The following is a 14,012-nucleotide window of genomic DNA, read 5'->3' as shown; positions in this document are numbered from 1 at the left end:
TTCTAGATGAAATAGCTTGGTCTTGAGAAGGAACCTTGTTCTAGAGCTGATAATAGAAGGCAGAAGCTGAAATCACTGAAACTGATTAGTGAAAATAATCTCTACCAGTAGAAAAGTAACAGGCAAAATGGAAACTGTACATTCTACCAAGCAATAAAACAAAAATACTTGTGAATGCTTTCCATGTTCAAGCTGGAGATCATGAAAAAAAACTGCGGTACTCTAGTAAATCTTTGAGTGACCACCATAGGCATACTGTCTCCAAGAGCACTGAAATTTCCCTCTTAGTTTTCCATTCCTTATGCTGCATCTACAAACCCAAAGGGAAATTGAGGAAAATATCTTGATAATTCAGATAAATGAGCCAGTTTTCACAAAACACGAATGTACAGATTATTGAGACCAAATTTTTTAAAATGACATGCCAATTAGACACAAACTACATCAACAGAGAGTATTCTTCATCTTCTCTTTAGTACCATGTTATTATTCCCCTGACTTCTAAACTTGATGATTATGTCAATTACTTTACTGTAATGCTATATTAGGTTGGCAATCTTGGTGAGACAGCTATATTTTTTTAAAAAGAAATTGATTGACTTCAAGGATTAATTCATTTCTCAAAGACTATGTTTTAATAGTCTTACATTGACCTTCAAAACTGATATTATGATGCACCATTTACTTTTGCTGACATCTTATTTAGAATTGTTTTCAATAGGCTTCTTGTTAGCAAATTCTTCCACTTCTCTCAACATTTCCAAAATGTTGGATTTTCCATTATCCCAGTCAATTCTCACTCTGGCTCTATATTATATTACAAGCAAAGATCTACTAAAAATAAGTTGTCAGCAATTAAAATCACCTATTGTGGTGCTGATGAAATTCTTGTGTTCAGTGAAGATTTGTCCTGTTGTATTAGGAAGGAGGTCCATTATCTGAAAACATTGGATTCATGGTACCTGGAAGGTTCATAAATCAGTGTGGGTCTGTCTTGCCTTGTCTGTTAAGACAGGTGGATCCCATTTGCACAGATGTCCTTTCAATTACAGCTTTTCTTTTTTTCCTCCACCAAGAAAGTAAGATGTATAGGTCCATTAATCTGCACAGGTCAGCCCCCTTGACAAGCCACATTCTTGGAAAAGGTAAGTTTGTAGTTCAATTATATGTGATTGCAAATACACACAAAAATGAAAATAGCCTAGCCTTCTTATATTCAGGTACAACATTCTAAAGACCAAAGTATCAATAAAGTTAAATGGATCTTGTTTTTATAACCCATCCTCAGAAATGAGGAAGAACAAAAATCTACAAAAATTGATCCAGAAGTTCAGTATAATAGATTTATTTAGAGAATGAATTTTAAAGTATCATAACTAGGTGATTCTAAAGATGAATTGTTAGGAGAATATGCTATGCGCTCTCATTTTTGAAAATAGAGTTTTTAAAAACAATAGAATGCCTTTTAACATTGTATAACAGCATAATTTTTATGTTACTCAGTTTCAAATTCCATTTTTTTATATCATGAAAATGGATGCTTGCCTATAGCGCTTTCCAACAGAGACAAATTTTAAAAAATGAAACTGAGGTTCCTTATTTCTTTAGCTAAACAAAAAAGTATACAAAATTACAAATCAGGCCTTGAAGCTAATTTGTAAAGCAAACAGTGGTAAGGTTACTTACAAAGACACATTCTCAGCATTCAATAAATTGATTTTCCCACTGTTAGCTGGAACTATTCAGCTTCTACTCACTGCTACTCTTTGTGTAAGATGGCTAAATTTCTGAATCTATTAGCCATTTTGTTAAGAACTACTTTAACGGTGCTCTTAACCTTTCCCATTAGTTACTTTGATTAGTTAAATGAGTTAATTTAATTAATGATAAAGAAGATTCAAGATAGATGTGGTCAGAATTGCTCCTAATAATATTTCAAACTGGGAAGTCAGCATTTCATGAAGATTTGCACTGGTGTACAGCCTTTTCCAATTTAAGGGCCACCAGAACACAAAGGTTAAATTTGGAATGGAAAAGCAGCTTCCTCTTAGTTTGAATTCACACTGAGGAAGGTGGCTAAAATGTAAAAATAATTTAGTTAAATGAAAGCAAATCTGTGCTGCAACCTAAAATATGAGCTGCCTGTTCTAGTTTTTCATATTCAAACTCTTCTAAGGTCCAGTTTTAAGTTTATGGAAAGTGGGGTAGGAAGCTGTTTAACATCCAAACTCATTCCAGAAATACTGCTAATTGGTTCCAAAGAAGCATAGTCTTTAAACTTTCCAATCCTGAAACAGAAACTCCTCTTTCTAACTTGCTGTTTAACCTTGGACGAGGTCTACTGGTGTTCACTTCGATTAATTCAGAATGGTGATAACTGATTTCATTTTCTATGTATGAGCATGTTTAGCAGAGTGATTTGGCAATTGTGAAGGACTTAATTTAGGAAGGTAATGCTAATTTACTCTTGATAACACGTGAAAACTGTGCTACTTTTTTGAACCGGGAAAGGGGAACGGAGGAAAAAAGAGACTTGGAACTTTGGAGTATTTTAAAAGCATTAGCTTATTAAAAAAAAAAAAAAAAGGAAATATACATATATAATACATATAGATACACATACATATGCATATACTAAATCACACATAGCAGTATTTGTAAATACATACAATCTACAGTGTTTCTGTGCTCAGAATTTTCCTTAAAATAGAAATTAAAATGTTAAACATAAATCACACTCTTCCTCTCCATTGCTAGTCTCTTCTCCCCCAGCCTTCTAATGGTAAATGCCCGGTGAGGGGTGTGTTTTCTGTAACTGGCGGCTCGAATGTGGATTTACAGCCTATTCTAGGGAGAATTCAGGGCAGATTTTATGTATTCCACAGCGCACAGAGATTAAAGAATGTTACAATATTTTTTCCTGGTGTTCTTTTTAGGAACAAAGGACGGAAGTGAGACAAATATTTGCGAGATCGGTTATATTTTTTTTTTAAAAATCAACATGGCCATAGGTTCTTAACGCTACTTGGCAGTGCTGAAGTTTAATACATTTCAGATGTCCCCTGGGAACACTGCACCAACTCCTCTTTCAAAGAGTTTCTGTAAAAACTGTGAAAGTCATTGTAGGAATAGTCCAGGAAATAAATAGAGGATGGGTGGGGGAGGAAGAGCTTGTCTCAAACTTTGACTTCGTTCCGTATAAGTGATTTATTTCCATTATTCGCAATAATTATTCCTTTATTCCGCAGAGAGAGGTGAAAGATCAAGGAGTGTTTTTTTTTTTTCTCCCCTTGGATGCAAACATCCACAAACCGATCCTGTTGCATCTCAGTCTTTTGCATTTTCTGCAAGAAAAGAGAAGGGATCCCAGCTCGGAGAGGAAAGCAGGGGATCTGAGGAGCCGCAGACGCTGTCTCCGGGTGTTCCAGAGTAAGAGAAGGACCCAGCCCCAGAGACGGCCCGGCAGTCGGGGTTCCTCTTCATAGGGAGCTCGCGTGGACACAACTCTGTAAGGAAGTCTCTGTGGCGCAATCGGTTAGCGCGTTCGGCTGTTAACCGAAAGGTTGGTGGTTCGAGCCCACCCAGGGACGTTCCCTTTTGAAGTTTTGGGGAACGGTTCTGCAGAGATCCCGGAGCCAGGGAGGCGGAAGGAAGGGCCGGGTGGGTCTGAGCGAGGAGGGATACGGAGATACGAGTTCGAGGCGGCGGAGGGAGCCAGGGAGGGCGGGTAGAAGCGAGCAGAGCCTTCTCGCTTCGCAGCGAAAACAGGCGGTGACTCCTCCATTTCCGGCGGCAGCCCGACCCCTCCCCCTCCCCCGGCGCCTTCCGCTTTAGTGGAGGTGGCGAGGCCGAGGCCGAGGCCGAGCAGGCCTGGGAGGATGAGCCCGAGCTCAGCCCCAGGGGACGTCCCTGACCCTGGTCCCGCTCCCCCTCTCCCCTCCTACCCCCGCGCCCCACTCGTTCCTCTGTGATCCGGTCTTTTTTCTTTTTTCCCTAGGGTCCAGAGCCCTGCCTGCCCCTCCCCCCGGCCTCCCGCGGGACAGAGTGGGGGAGGGGAAAGAGGGGGAAGGGGTGGCTTTGAGGGACGGGGGGAGGGGGAAGGCGGGAGGAGGAAGCGCGGCCACGTGCCCAGGCCGAGCGCGGGGGCGGGGTCGAGGGGCGGGGCTGGGGAGCCTCCATTAGAGTCCCCGCGCGCCCCCGGGACCGCAGTTAGGAGCCCTGCGCTAGGGTCTAGGGGGCAACGGGGAGACCTCAGCTGCAGCTGGGCCTTGGGGGGCTTCTCGATAAAATACAGAAGTGATAGATTTTAAATATATATTATATACATATTATATATAATATATGTGAGTGTTTATTGTTTAAATACATACACAGCGTGACATGAGAATTCACAAGTGAGATTAGAGCGATGCATATATGTCTCTATACATACGGAGCTAGTTCTGTGGGATAGATGTGAATATATAAATCGCTTTTGTAACCGGTAACTGATCTCGTTTTCAAAGCTCTACACGTGCCGTTTAATTCTATAATTATCTTTCGGATAGTTGTAAATAGTACATTTTAAAATAGGATAAATATAAACATTATGAATAATATGAGTAAAGTATCAATATGTACTCAATATATAAATTTAAAGCCCTTTTCAAATGTCATGTGATTCTCTTATCTCTAGAACAGGTGTAAATACATGCCTTTTATAACTGGTAACATCGATGTAGCTTGTAAAGCTCTTTTCACATATCTTCTAATTCTTAATTATCTTCTGCATAGGTTTAAGTATATAAATAGCTTTTATAATAGATAACATTGATGTAGTTTGAAAAGTTTTGTACATATGTCATTAAATTCTATAATTATCTTTGGGATGAATTAAATATATAGCTTTTGTAAGAGGTAACATTGATTAGTTTGCATGTATCATTTAATTCTATAATTATCTTCGGGATAAGTGTAAATAGTAAATTTATAAATAGCATAAATAATATAAATAAATTATAGATATATAAATAGTAAATATGTAAATTTGAAGCTCTTTAGAAATATAATTTAATTGTACAGTTATCTTTGGGATAGATATAAATATCTAAATAACTTTTATAATACCTAAAGTTGATATAGCCTGCAAAGCTCCTTAAGACTTACAAAGGGCTTTGCATGGTATTTTTTGAGAAAGCTGTAACTGTAAACATATCTTTTATAATAGTATTTATGTGGTGCTTAAAGGTTTGCAAAATGTTTTAGATATGTCATCTGATTGTATCTTCCAGATATGTGTGTGTGTGTGTGTGTGTATATAAACAGATATGCCACTCTCAGGTACAAATATTTATTGGCCTATCATATACGTGTGCATGCTACACAGTGATACATTGGTCACACATTTGTTACCCATCCAGAACTCTTAATTTTTCACCAGACTACTGTAAAACTGGTCATTCCCTCTGCCTGTACCCCAGCCAGTACAAACATAAACCATTAATGTGGTCCTAACTATTAACCACTAATTCTACACAATTCAGAAATAACTCTTCTGAAAATAAACCAAAAATAAACCTGCACAAGCAAGAATAGCAATGTTTCTGAATAATTGTTTCTCTTGGAGTTACACTCTGATATTTTCACTTAAAGTCATTGATATATCTGTGGAAAGGGGTAGTATTGTATAGATGACTTTGATTTAAAAAAAAAAAAACCTGTATTAATTTTTTTTTTCTTCCTGTGAGTTTCTTCTGTAACACAGGTGTCAAAAGCCCTTTGTATGTCATGGCTATTAATACAGAAAGGTAGCTGCAATTTTTCAGCCATGTAATTATGAAACTTTATTTCAAGTTTAGTTAATAATCTGAGAAAGATTAGAATGGTGAACTGCTAACATATTTTCCTGAATACATTTTATATGTGTATGTCTTTGATTTACTTCATGACTTATGAAAATTTCTCCAGAATGGTTCTAGAGTACTGTATTATTAATATAAATATTCTGTACTGTTTCATATAAGCACATGTATGAAACAGTGCAGTATCTTTATATCAATAAATAGATGTATAAAATAGTATGTTATATTTAAGCTAATAGATATGGAAAAGTACAGTATATTTATACTAAAAATCTATGAAACAGGACAGTATATGATAATAATATAGTATTCTAGAGCCACTCTGGAGAAATTTTTGTGCTTAAACAGATTAGCACAATTTACAGGCTATTCTAGATAGATTGCTTAATAGTATACCAACTGTGCTTATACATGTTTATGTTTGTGTGTGTATACATATATATATATATATAAATATTTTAAATAGTTGTGAAGAAAAAGATAAACATTTTGCTCTTGAAAAGTAAAAATATAAAACCTAGTCAAAATAAAAGTCACCAAATTATTTTAAAACTATAGTTTTGTATGTATTTTATGGGATATTGCATACAATATGGTCCTCTCTAAATCTCCTCAGGTTACAAACAAAAAATAATCCATTACTTGAAGTGTACTAAACAACATTATTAAATCATCTATTTACTATAATTCCTAATTTTATTCAAATGAAAACTGGATTTATAGCATTATGTGGGAATATGAAATATTAATCTGTAACCAGTCTTTGAGGGGAAAAATGGAAAGCTTGCAATTATATGTTAGGTTAGAAAAACAGGTCTATCATGTATGTAGTTGTAAACAGAGAGACAATAGCAAATATCTTCCATCTGAACTCAGAAAAAGCTTTCACTCAAAGTTTAGGGATGAGATATGGCAACTAGGTACCATCTAAGAACACTTCCTAGGGATGACAACTCAAATGCTAAGCCACATTCTTACTTACAGTCACTGTTTCTACTTTGCTCAGATTTAGGATAACAGTTAATAAATGTACTCAGAAAGATCTAAGAATACCTTACTTTACCCTACTTGGGGGACAAATCTGTAAAAGGAAAGGAAAAAACCAAGCTATGAGACACTGAATAGAAAGGTTTATGTTAGTGTTATGCATAACAACAAAGGAAAGTCCTAGGAAACCTCAATTTGAGTAAATAAATTCTTTCTAGGCCTTGGGTTCCTAATCTATCTATTGAGAGGGTTGGATTGCTAAAGTCCCTTCAACTCTAAATCCTATGATAATGCTTCATTATTTTATCGTTCTGGTTTCTTATACCAACTATCCATGATAAGATGCTACAATAACTTAGATTAGAATGTGAATTCAGTGTTAAATAGCATTAAATGTGTGTTTTGTTGATCATTTCAATCTGTAGTTTTTATATACCCATTCTCTCTCTGTCTTCTGAACTTAAATTGTGTATCTTCCTTACTTGGTGTAAATAAAATCCCATATTACAGACAGAATTGCATCAAAATACATGGATCAGTTTCTTAGCCTCAAAAGAAAAATTCCTTAAATTCCATTTGATTGTTAACAGACGTGTAATGACTTGACAAATCCCATAGAAAATGCAGTATACATATATACTTCACAAAGGAGAAGAACATGAAGATTTGATAGATGCAAAATATTAGCTCTTTCTGGAAGGGTGGGGAAGTCAGACATCTTGAATATTTTAGCATGTGAAAAAGATGTTTTTCTTTAAAACAAAATGGATATTGGAAAGAAATGACATATGTACCAGTGTGATTTTCTTTGGATGTGATACTGCTATCTCAGATGCTAAAGGAACAAAAGCAGAAAAAAACTTGATGGCATTTTTTCTTCATACATAACAAAGAATAATGCCAACTCATATTAGTAACCTGATGTTCTCTAGGAGGTGTGTGGATGTGTGACTTGAAATATATATTTCAGTTTCAGTTTGTGTCATTAACAGAAAAAGCAGCAAAGACTGTATAGCATATATTGCATTCAGTGGAAAAATATTTTAGGAACCTGATGAATTAAGAAAAATAGTCATTATTTTATTGCTTTTTAAACAATTATGCTTTTGAAAGGCTTATAAATTGCAGATTTAAAAGTCCACCTCAGTATATGGTTTCAAGACAATCCCTTTGTTCACAATATGGTATAGATTCCCTTGATAGTGTTGACAGTTTATACTGCTTTCTCCCTATCCTGAGAAATTATTCTGAGGTTATGAAGATGATATATTTACTATTTTGTAAAATTACAGTAAATACTAATTTAATTTTAAAATGTATTTTTGTTTATATTTTCTTTCCTATAACATTAAAAGAAATTGGTTTTTGTGCTAACTATATCAATATTTTAGAATGTATTTTACAGTATTGAGGTTTTTTCTTTTAATTTGATTTTGATTTTTTTAAGATCTTGAATTTTCAGGTTATTAATTTTAAAAAGAGACTACAAAATATTGTTATAGGTTGGGAATAGAAAATTAACTTACTAACTCTTATCTGAGTATATGGGAGTGAGTATTCAGAAATGACAAAGAGGTTGGGACAGCAGTTTAGGAATGAAAACTTCTAGTTGCTTTTCTTTCCATTCCTTCTATCCCAGATGCTTCTTCTAGTTATGCTTTTATGATAATGATGGCAAGAAAATATAAGCCAAAGAAGAAAAATCCTAAGTAACATTTATAATATATCATCTTTAAAATGTTTTAAAGTAAGTCTTCATGAATTTAGGCCTCTGGTTGGCATAGTGGTTAGAGATGTGGAATCAGGAAGAATTTGGCCTTAGATACTAGGTAAGTCACTAAACCCCTGTCTATTTCAATTTTCTCATCTATAAAATGGGGATAAAAGCTTCCCGGGGTTACAAAGATCATATAAGGTAATAATTAATATTAATCTATTGATATAAAATAATATTTGTAAAGCATTTTATAAACTTTAAGGTGCTCTACAAATGTTCCCTATTATTAACTTCAAGCAAAAACAAAAGTCAAACTTATACTTGCAGCTAAAGAAGCTTTAAAAGATCTTTAACATGTTCAGTTCAGCAGACATTTAAGTGCCTATGTGCCAGGCATTGTGCTGGGTGCCAGAGCTACAAAAATAAGACAACAGACAATTCCCATTTCAGAGTTGAGTTCATTCTGCAAATCAATGAGTTTCTGGAGATGAAGTCCAGGAAGGCAGCCCAGCAGGAAATGAGGAGACTCTCCCCTCCTCACCCTCACCCTATACTGAGGGGTGCCACCACCCCCCTGGGTGTCTGTCTCCACAATACCTCTTATATCCCTTGCCTTCCATTTAGTCACATAGCTGTTTCACTTAGTTTGGAGGGGGAAAGATGAGACAGGAAGGTCAATTAAGAGGTTATTGTAATGATCAGGGAGACATTATGAGCCTCTAAAGCAGGGAAATAGCTATGTGGCTAGAAAGAAGTGGGTGGATGCAAAAAATATTGTGGTGATAGACTCTCCAGGGGGCATGGTGGCACCTCAGTGTAGTGAGAAGTGGAGAGTCACTGATATGGAGCTACTTTCTGGGACCTCATCTTCAGAAACTCATTAATTTACAAGATGAAATCAACTCTGAAACTCACACCCTCCTTCCCTCCCTGTAGTTGGAGAGGGTGGAGGGTGGACATTGGGGAATTCTTATTTCCCACCTGGATTTCCAGAAACTCATCTTTCTACAAAATAAAGTCAATTTTGGAATTCGTACATCCTCAGATCATATCCCACCCCAAGTACAGGACTTCATCATGTCCCCATGCTAGTTAACCTCTCCTCAGCCACCTCACCAACCCCCTTCAGGTTCTTTTCAATGTCTTTTCCCATTAGCCTATGAGCTCCTTGAGGTAGGGCCTTCCTTCTACCTTTCTGGGCACCCAAGTGCTTCATATAATTCCTTCTTGACTCCGAAATGACTGTGAGGATGTAAACGTGGACAACTGGAAGGATGGTAGTCATCACAACAGAAGAAGGGAAGTTCAGAAGAGAGTGCATTTGGAGAAAAGAAAAGTTCTCTTTTGAACAAAACCGAGTTTGAAACATCCGTGGAACATTCAGTTCCAAATGTCCAATGTGTAGGTGATGATACAGGATTAAGTCTTTGAGAAAAAGAGATGAGGAAGAAGAGATTTCAAGTTTGGGAGAAAGCCTAAACACAGGCAGTGTGTATGTGTATGTGTGTGTATGTGCGCACATGTGTATTCAAATATATGTATATATGTTCAAATGCCTGTATGAATACAGATGTATGTACTCACATAATCCATCTGGAACAACCTATAGATATCTATTACAAACGAGTGGCTCCTTCTCATTATGTCCCCATCCATTCTTTTCCTCCATCTACCCCCTTGATATTGGCTCTCCTGATGCCTTGAATGCTCTCTGATTTCACTTCTGTGTCTGGGAAGAGAAATCCCAACTCAAAGAGGGCCTTTTCTGGTTATAGCCAATTACTTTGTATTTACTATGTATATTTTTATGTTTTTTTCTTTGTTTCATGGGTTACTATAATGAAACAAAGTTTCGTCAAATTTTGAAACATTGCAGAGTGTAGTGGCATTTGTAACCATTCAAGAATCCCACTTGACCACATAAAAGAGAAATGGAGAAAGGAGCAAGGGGGAGAGTGGAGAAAATACATTTATATAATGCTTACTTCTTGCCAGGTCCTGTGCTACCGGTACATGCTTTACAAATATCTCATTTGATCCTCACAACAACCCTGGAAGGTAAGTGCATTATTATCTCCATTTTATAGATGAGGAAGCTGAGGCTGAGAGAGGTTAAATGACTTTCTCAGGGTCATAGTTTCCAGGACCACATTTGAATTCAGTGTGGCCCCTAGATGACTCTAAAAGACCAAGCAGATAAAAAAAAATTGTCTATTGCCCATATTAGGGCATCTAGATGGCTCAGTGAATAGGGTGTTGAGCCTGGAGTCAGGAAGACTCATCTTTCTGAGTTCAAATCTGGTCTTAGATACTGTGACCCTGGGCAAGTTACTTAATCCTGTTTGCCTCAGTTTCTTTATCTGTAAAATAAACTGGAGAAGGAAATGGCAAACCCCTCCCAGTATCTTAGACCAAAACCCCAAGTCGGGTCACAGAGAGTTGGACACAACTAGCTGAATAACAATATCACCCATATTGTGACCTGGATGGGCAAATAATAGAACCTGTCTATTGATATATCTATCTGAAATAAACAGGACAAGTGGAGAATAAATTGGGCTCAGCAAGAAAAAAGAATAGATGAGTGGACTGACTTGCCTTCAGGAAATTGTAAAACTCCTTTAATATCTTCACACTTCTTTTGGAAACTATCTTTTTTATTCATTTTATTTAATTACCTATGTTATTGTATGGTTCTATGGAACATCATATTCTTCAAAGAACTGAAAATGACTATCATATTATTTACTTAGAAAATCCTAGAGAATTAGCAAAGGAACTAACAGATTATAGATTTAACAAAGTTTTGGGCTACAAAGTAAACCACAAAAATCAAAGCATTTCTATATAATAGTAAAAAAAAAAAAAGTCCAGGAGGCAGTAATAGAAATGAACATTCTATCCAAAATAACTTCAAAATGTATAAAATTTTTGGGAGTCAACCAAGGGAAATTCAATATTTTAATAGACTCAATTCTAAAATACTCCTTAAAGACATAATAAAAATTACTATACTACCAAAATTAATTTACAGATTTAATATTATATCAAACTACCAAAAAGAATACTTTAGAAAACTAGGTAAAATAATAACATTCTTTTGGTGGAATGAAAGCTCTTCTAGTACAGGGGTTCTTAACCCTTTGTGTCATGGACCTTTTTATTGGTCCGATAAAATTTATGGACCCCATATCCAAATATTTTAAATGAATAAAACAAAATACATAAAGGAAACCAATTAAACTGAAATACACTTATTGAAATATCTTTAGAAAAAAGTTTGTAGATCCCAGGTTAAGAAACCCTGTCTAGAATATCAAAGGAAATAATTTTTAAAAGATGGAAATGAAAAGGAAATGAAATTCCAGATCTCAAACTATACAATAAATTAGAAATCATCAGAACCACTTGGCATTGGTTAAAATACAAAAGAGGATCAATAGAATAGACTAGACAAGGAAAAAATAGGATGTAATTTAATTCAGTAATCTAGTAATCCAGTAATTGCCAAAAGATAAGAGGCAAGGCAATGAACAAGGAGTTCTAAAAAGAATTGTCAACTATTACAAATCATGTGAAAGAATACTCCAAATCACTAATAAGAGGGGTCATGAAGAGTCAGACATGACTGAAAAATGACTAAACAACAAAAACAAATAAAAATTCTGAGGTATCACCTCACACCCAGTAAACTGGCAAAGATGATAAAAGAAGAAAACAGCCAGTATTTGGAAGTGGTATATAAAGACAAGCACATTAATACATTTTGAGTGGAGCACTATTGGCATTATCATTCTAGAAAGCAATTTGGAGTGATAAAAATAAATGAAAACATTAATACCTTCTGATCCAGAAATTCCACTGCTAGATATATACCCCCAATGAAGTCATTGACAAAAAGAAAGACCTGGTATACACCAAAATATTAATAGCAGCACTTTTTGTGGTAGAAAAGGACTGGAGAGTAGATATCCATCCATTGGGGAATGACTAAATAAATTGTGGTACACTAATATCATGGAATGTTACTAAAAAAAAACTTAGTGAATAGACAGAATCCTGAAAAAAAAAATTTTTTTAATGATCCGGGAAAACAGTCTACAGGATATACAATAATTTAAAACCACAAAACAATGAGAATCGAATGCTTCCAAATTGTAAAGGAAAAGATTTGACTGGAAGAAGGCAGAAGAGAAGACAACTGTCTCTACTTCTAGTCAGAGGTTGGAGTCTGCAGGTGCTGGACACTGAATATAACATCATTTTAAAAATATGTTGATTAGTTTTACTGAATTTTTTCTCCCTTTCCTTTTTTTCTTTTTAGGATCTGGCTTTTTTTTTAACCTGAGAGATGGGAAACAGGAAAATCTGGGTTGTTAAAAAAGAAAGAGATATCAATAAAATACTTTGAAAAAAAACCAGACTCTTATAAAGAGATCAATACAGAGGTGCATGGTAGATGTAAGCCGACCACAACATACAACCAATGAGGAACTTTGAAGAAGAACAGAATTAAAAATTATCATCAAGAAGAGAAGATGGGATGGTCATGTGGAGAGTGTCAGGGGCACAATGGAGAGTCTGAACATTCCATACATTATACAGATCATTTGGTCTTTTTAGTATTTAATTTTTTTTTCTGATGTAGATGCACCTTATATAGTTTTGTAGCATTCTTGTCCCTTGGTTCTTCTTTGGTGTAGAATTTCTTTATCATGTAAAAGGAGATTTTCTTTTCTCCCCTTTCCCCGCCTCAAGGTATAACCCCGTGGTTACACACCTGGTAAATATAAGAGCTAGGTATTGAAGCCAGACTTTGGAGATTTTTCCTCTAACTTTGAGTAGTCTTTCTGTTCATGTAATGGGAAGATCATGACATTGCATCTTTTCCCTTGGATGGCTAGCAGGAATAGGATATGAACTCTTGTACCTCCAAGAGATAGTTACCTTAATCTCAAACTGTACACATCTGGGACAGCATTTCCTCCAATTTAGTTCATTTTAACAATAATTTATTGGGCACTACCATGCGCCAGGGACTATTACAGATGTTAGAGATAAGGAAGACAAAATTAAAATACTCCTTGCCCTCAAGAAGCTTATATTCTTCTGGGAGAGAGACAGCATTAACAGATAAGTAAAAACAAAATTATAACTGTATATACCAAGCAATTTTGATGGGCATTGGGAACCACTAACAATTGACCTATTAGGTTCAACATTATGTAGGATGTAGCACTTCTTGAATGAAATGTGGGATTTGAAGAGAGGAAGGTGAGAAAAGGAGATGGCTTATGCAAAGACATGAATGCAAGAAATAGAACCACAGGGAGTTTGGCTGGAAGGAAAAGGGCAGGAAGAGGAGCAATGGGAAATAAATCAGAAAAGTTAAATTAGAACCAGACTGTGATAGGATTGAAATGCTAAACAGAGGGACTTGCATTTTATCTTAGAATAACCGAGAATCA

At 35.7% G+C, this 14,012-nt stretch overlaps 1 long non-coding RNA gene and 1 other non-coding gene across 2 annotated transcripts; both read left to right on the top strand.

Annotated features, from left to right (window-relative positions):
- The first annotated feature begins 887 nt into the window (after positions 1 to 887).
- LOC138159767 (uncharacterized) lies at positions 888 to 13,329 on the top strand. Its single transcript, XR_011167966.1, has 3 exons — positions 888 to 3,562; positions 10,540 to 10,602; positions 12,869 to 13,329. It is a non-coding gene; the product is annotated as an uncharacterized lncRNA (long non-coding RNA).
- Positions 3,517 to 3,590, top strand: TRNAN-GUU (transfer RNA asparagine (anticodon GUU)). The gene has a single exon. It is a non-coding gene; the product is annotated as a tRNA-Asn (tRNA).
- Positions 13,330 to 14,012: the final 683 nt, after the last annotated feature.

Source organism: Petaurus breviceps, unplaced genomic scaffold (genome assembly GCF_028583685.1).
Source record: "Petaurus breviceps papuanus isolate PSGF00001 unplaced genomic scaffold, PetGlider_PUasm1.0 178, whole genome shotgun sequence".
Lineage (NCBI taxonomy): Eukaryota > Metazoa > Chordata > Mammalia > Diprotodontia > Petauridae > Petaurus > Petaurus breviceps.
This window is presented reverse-complemented; position numbering and strand designations above follow the sequence as displayed.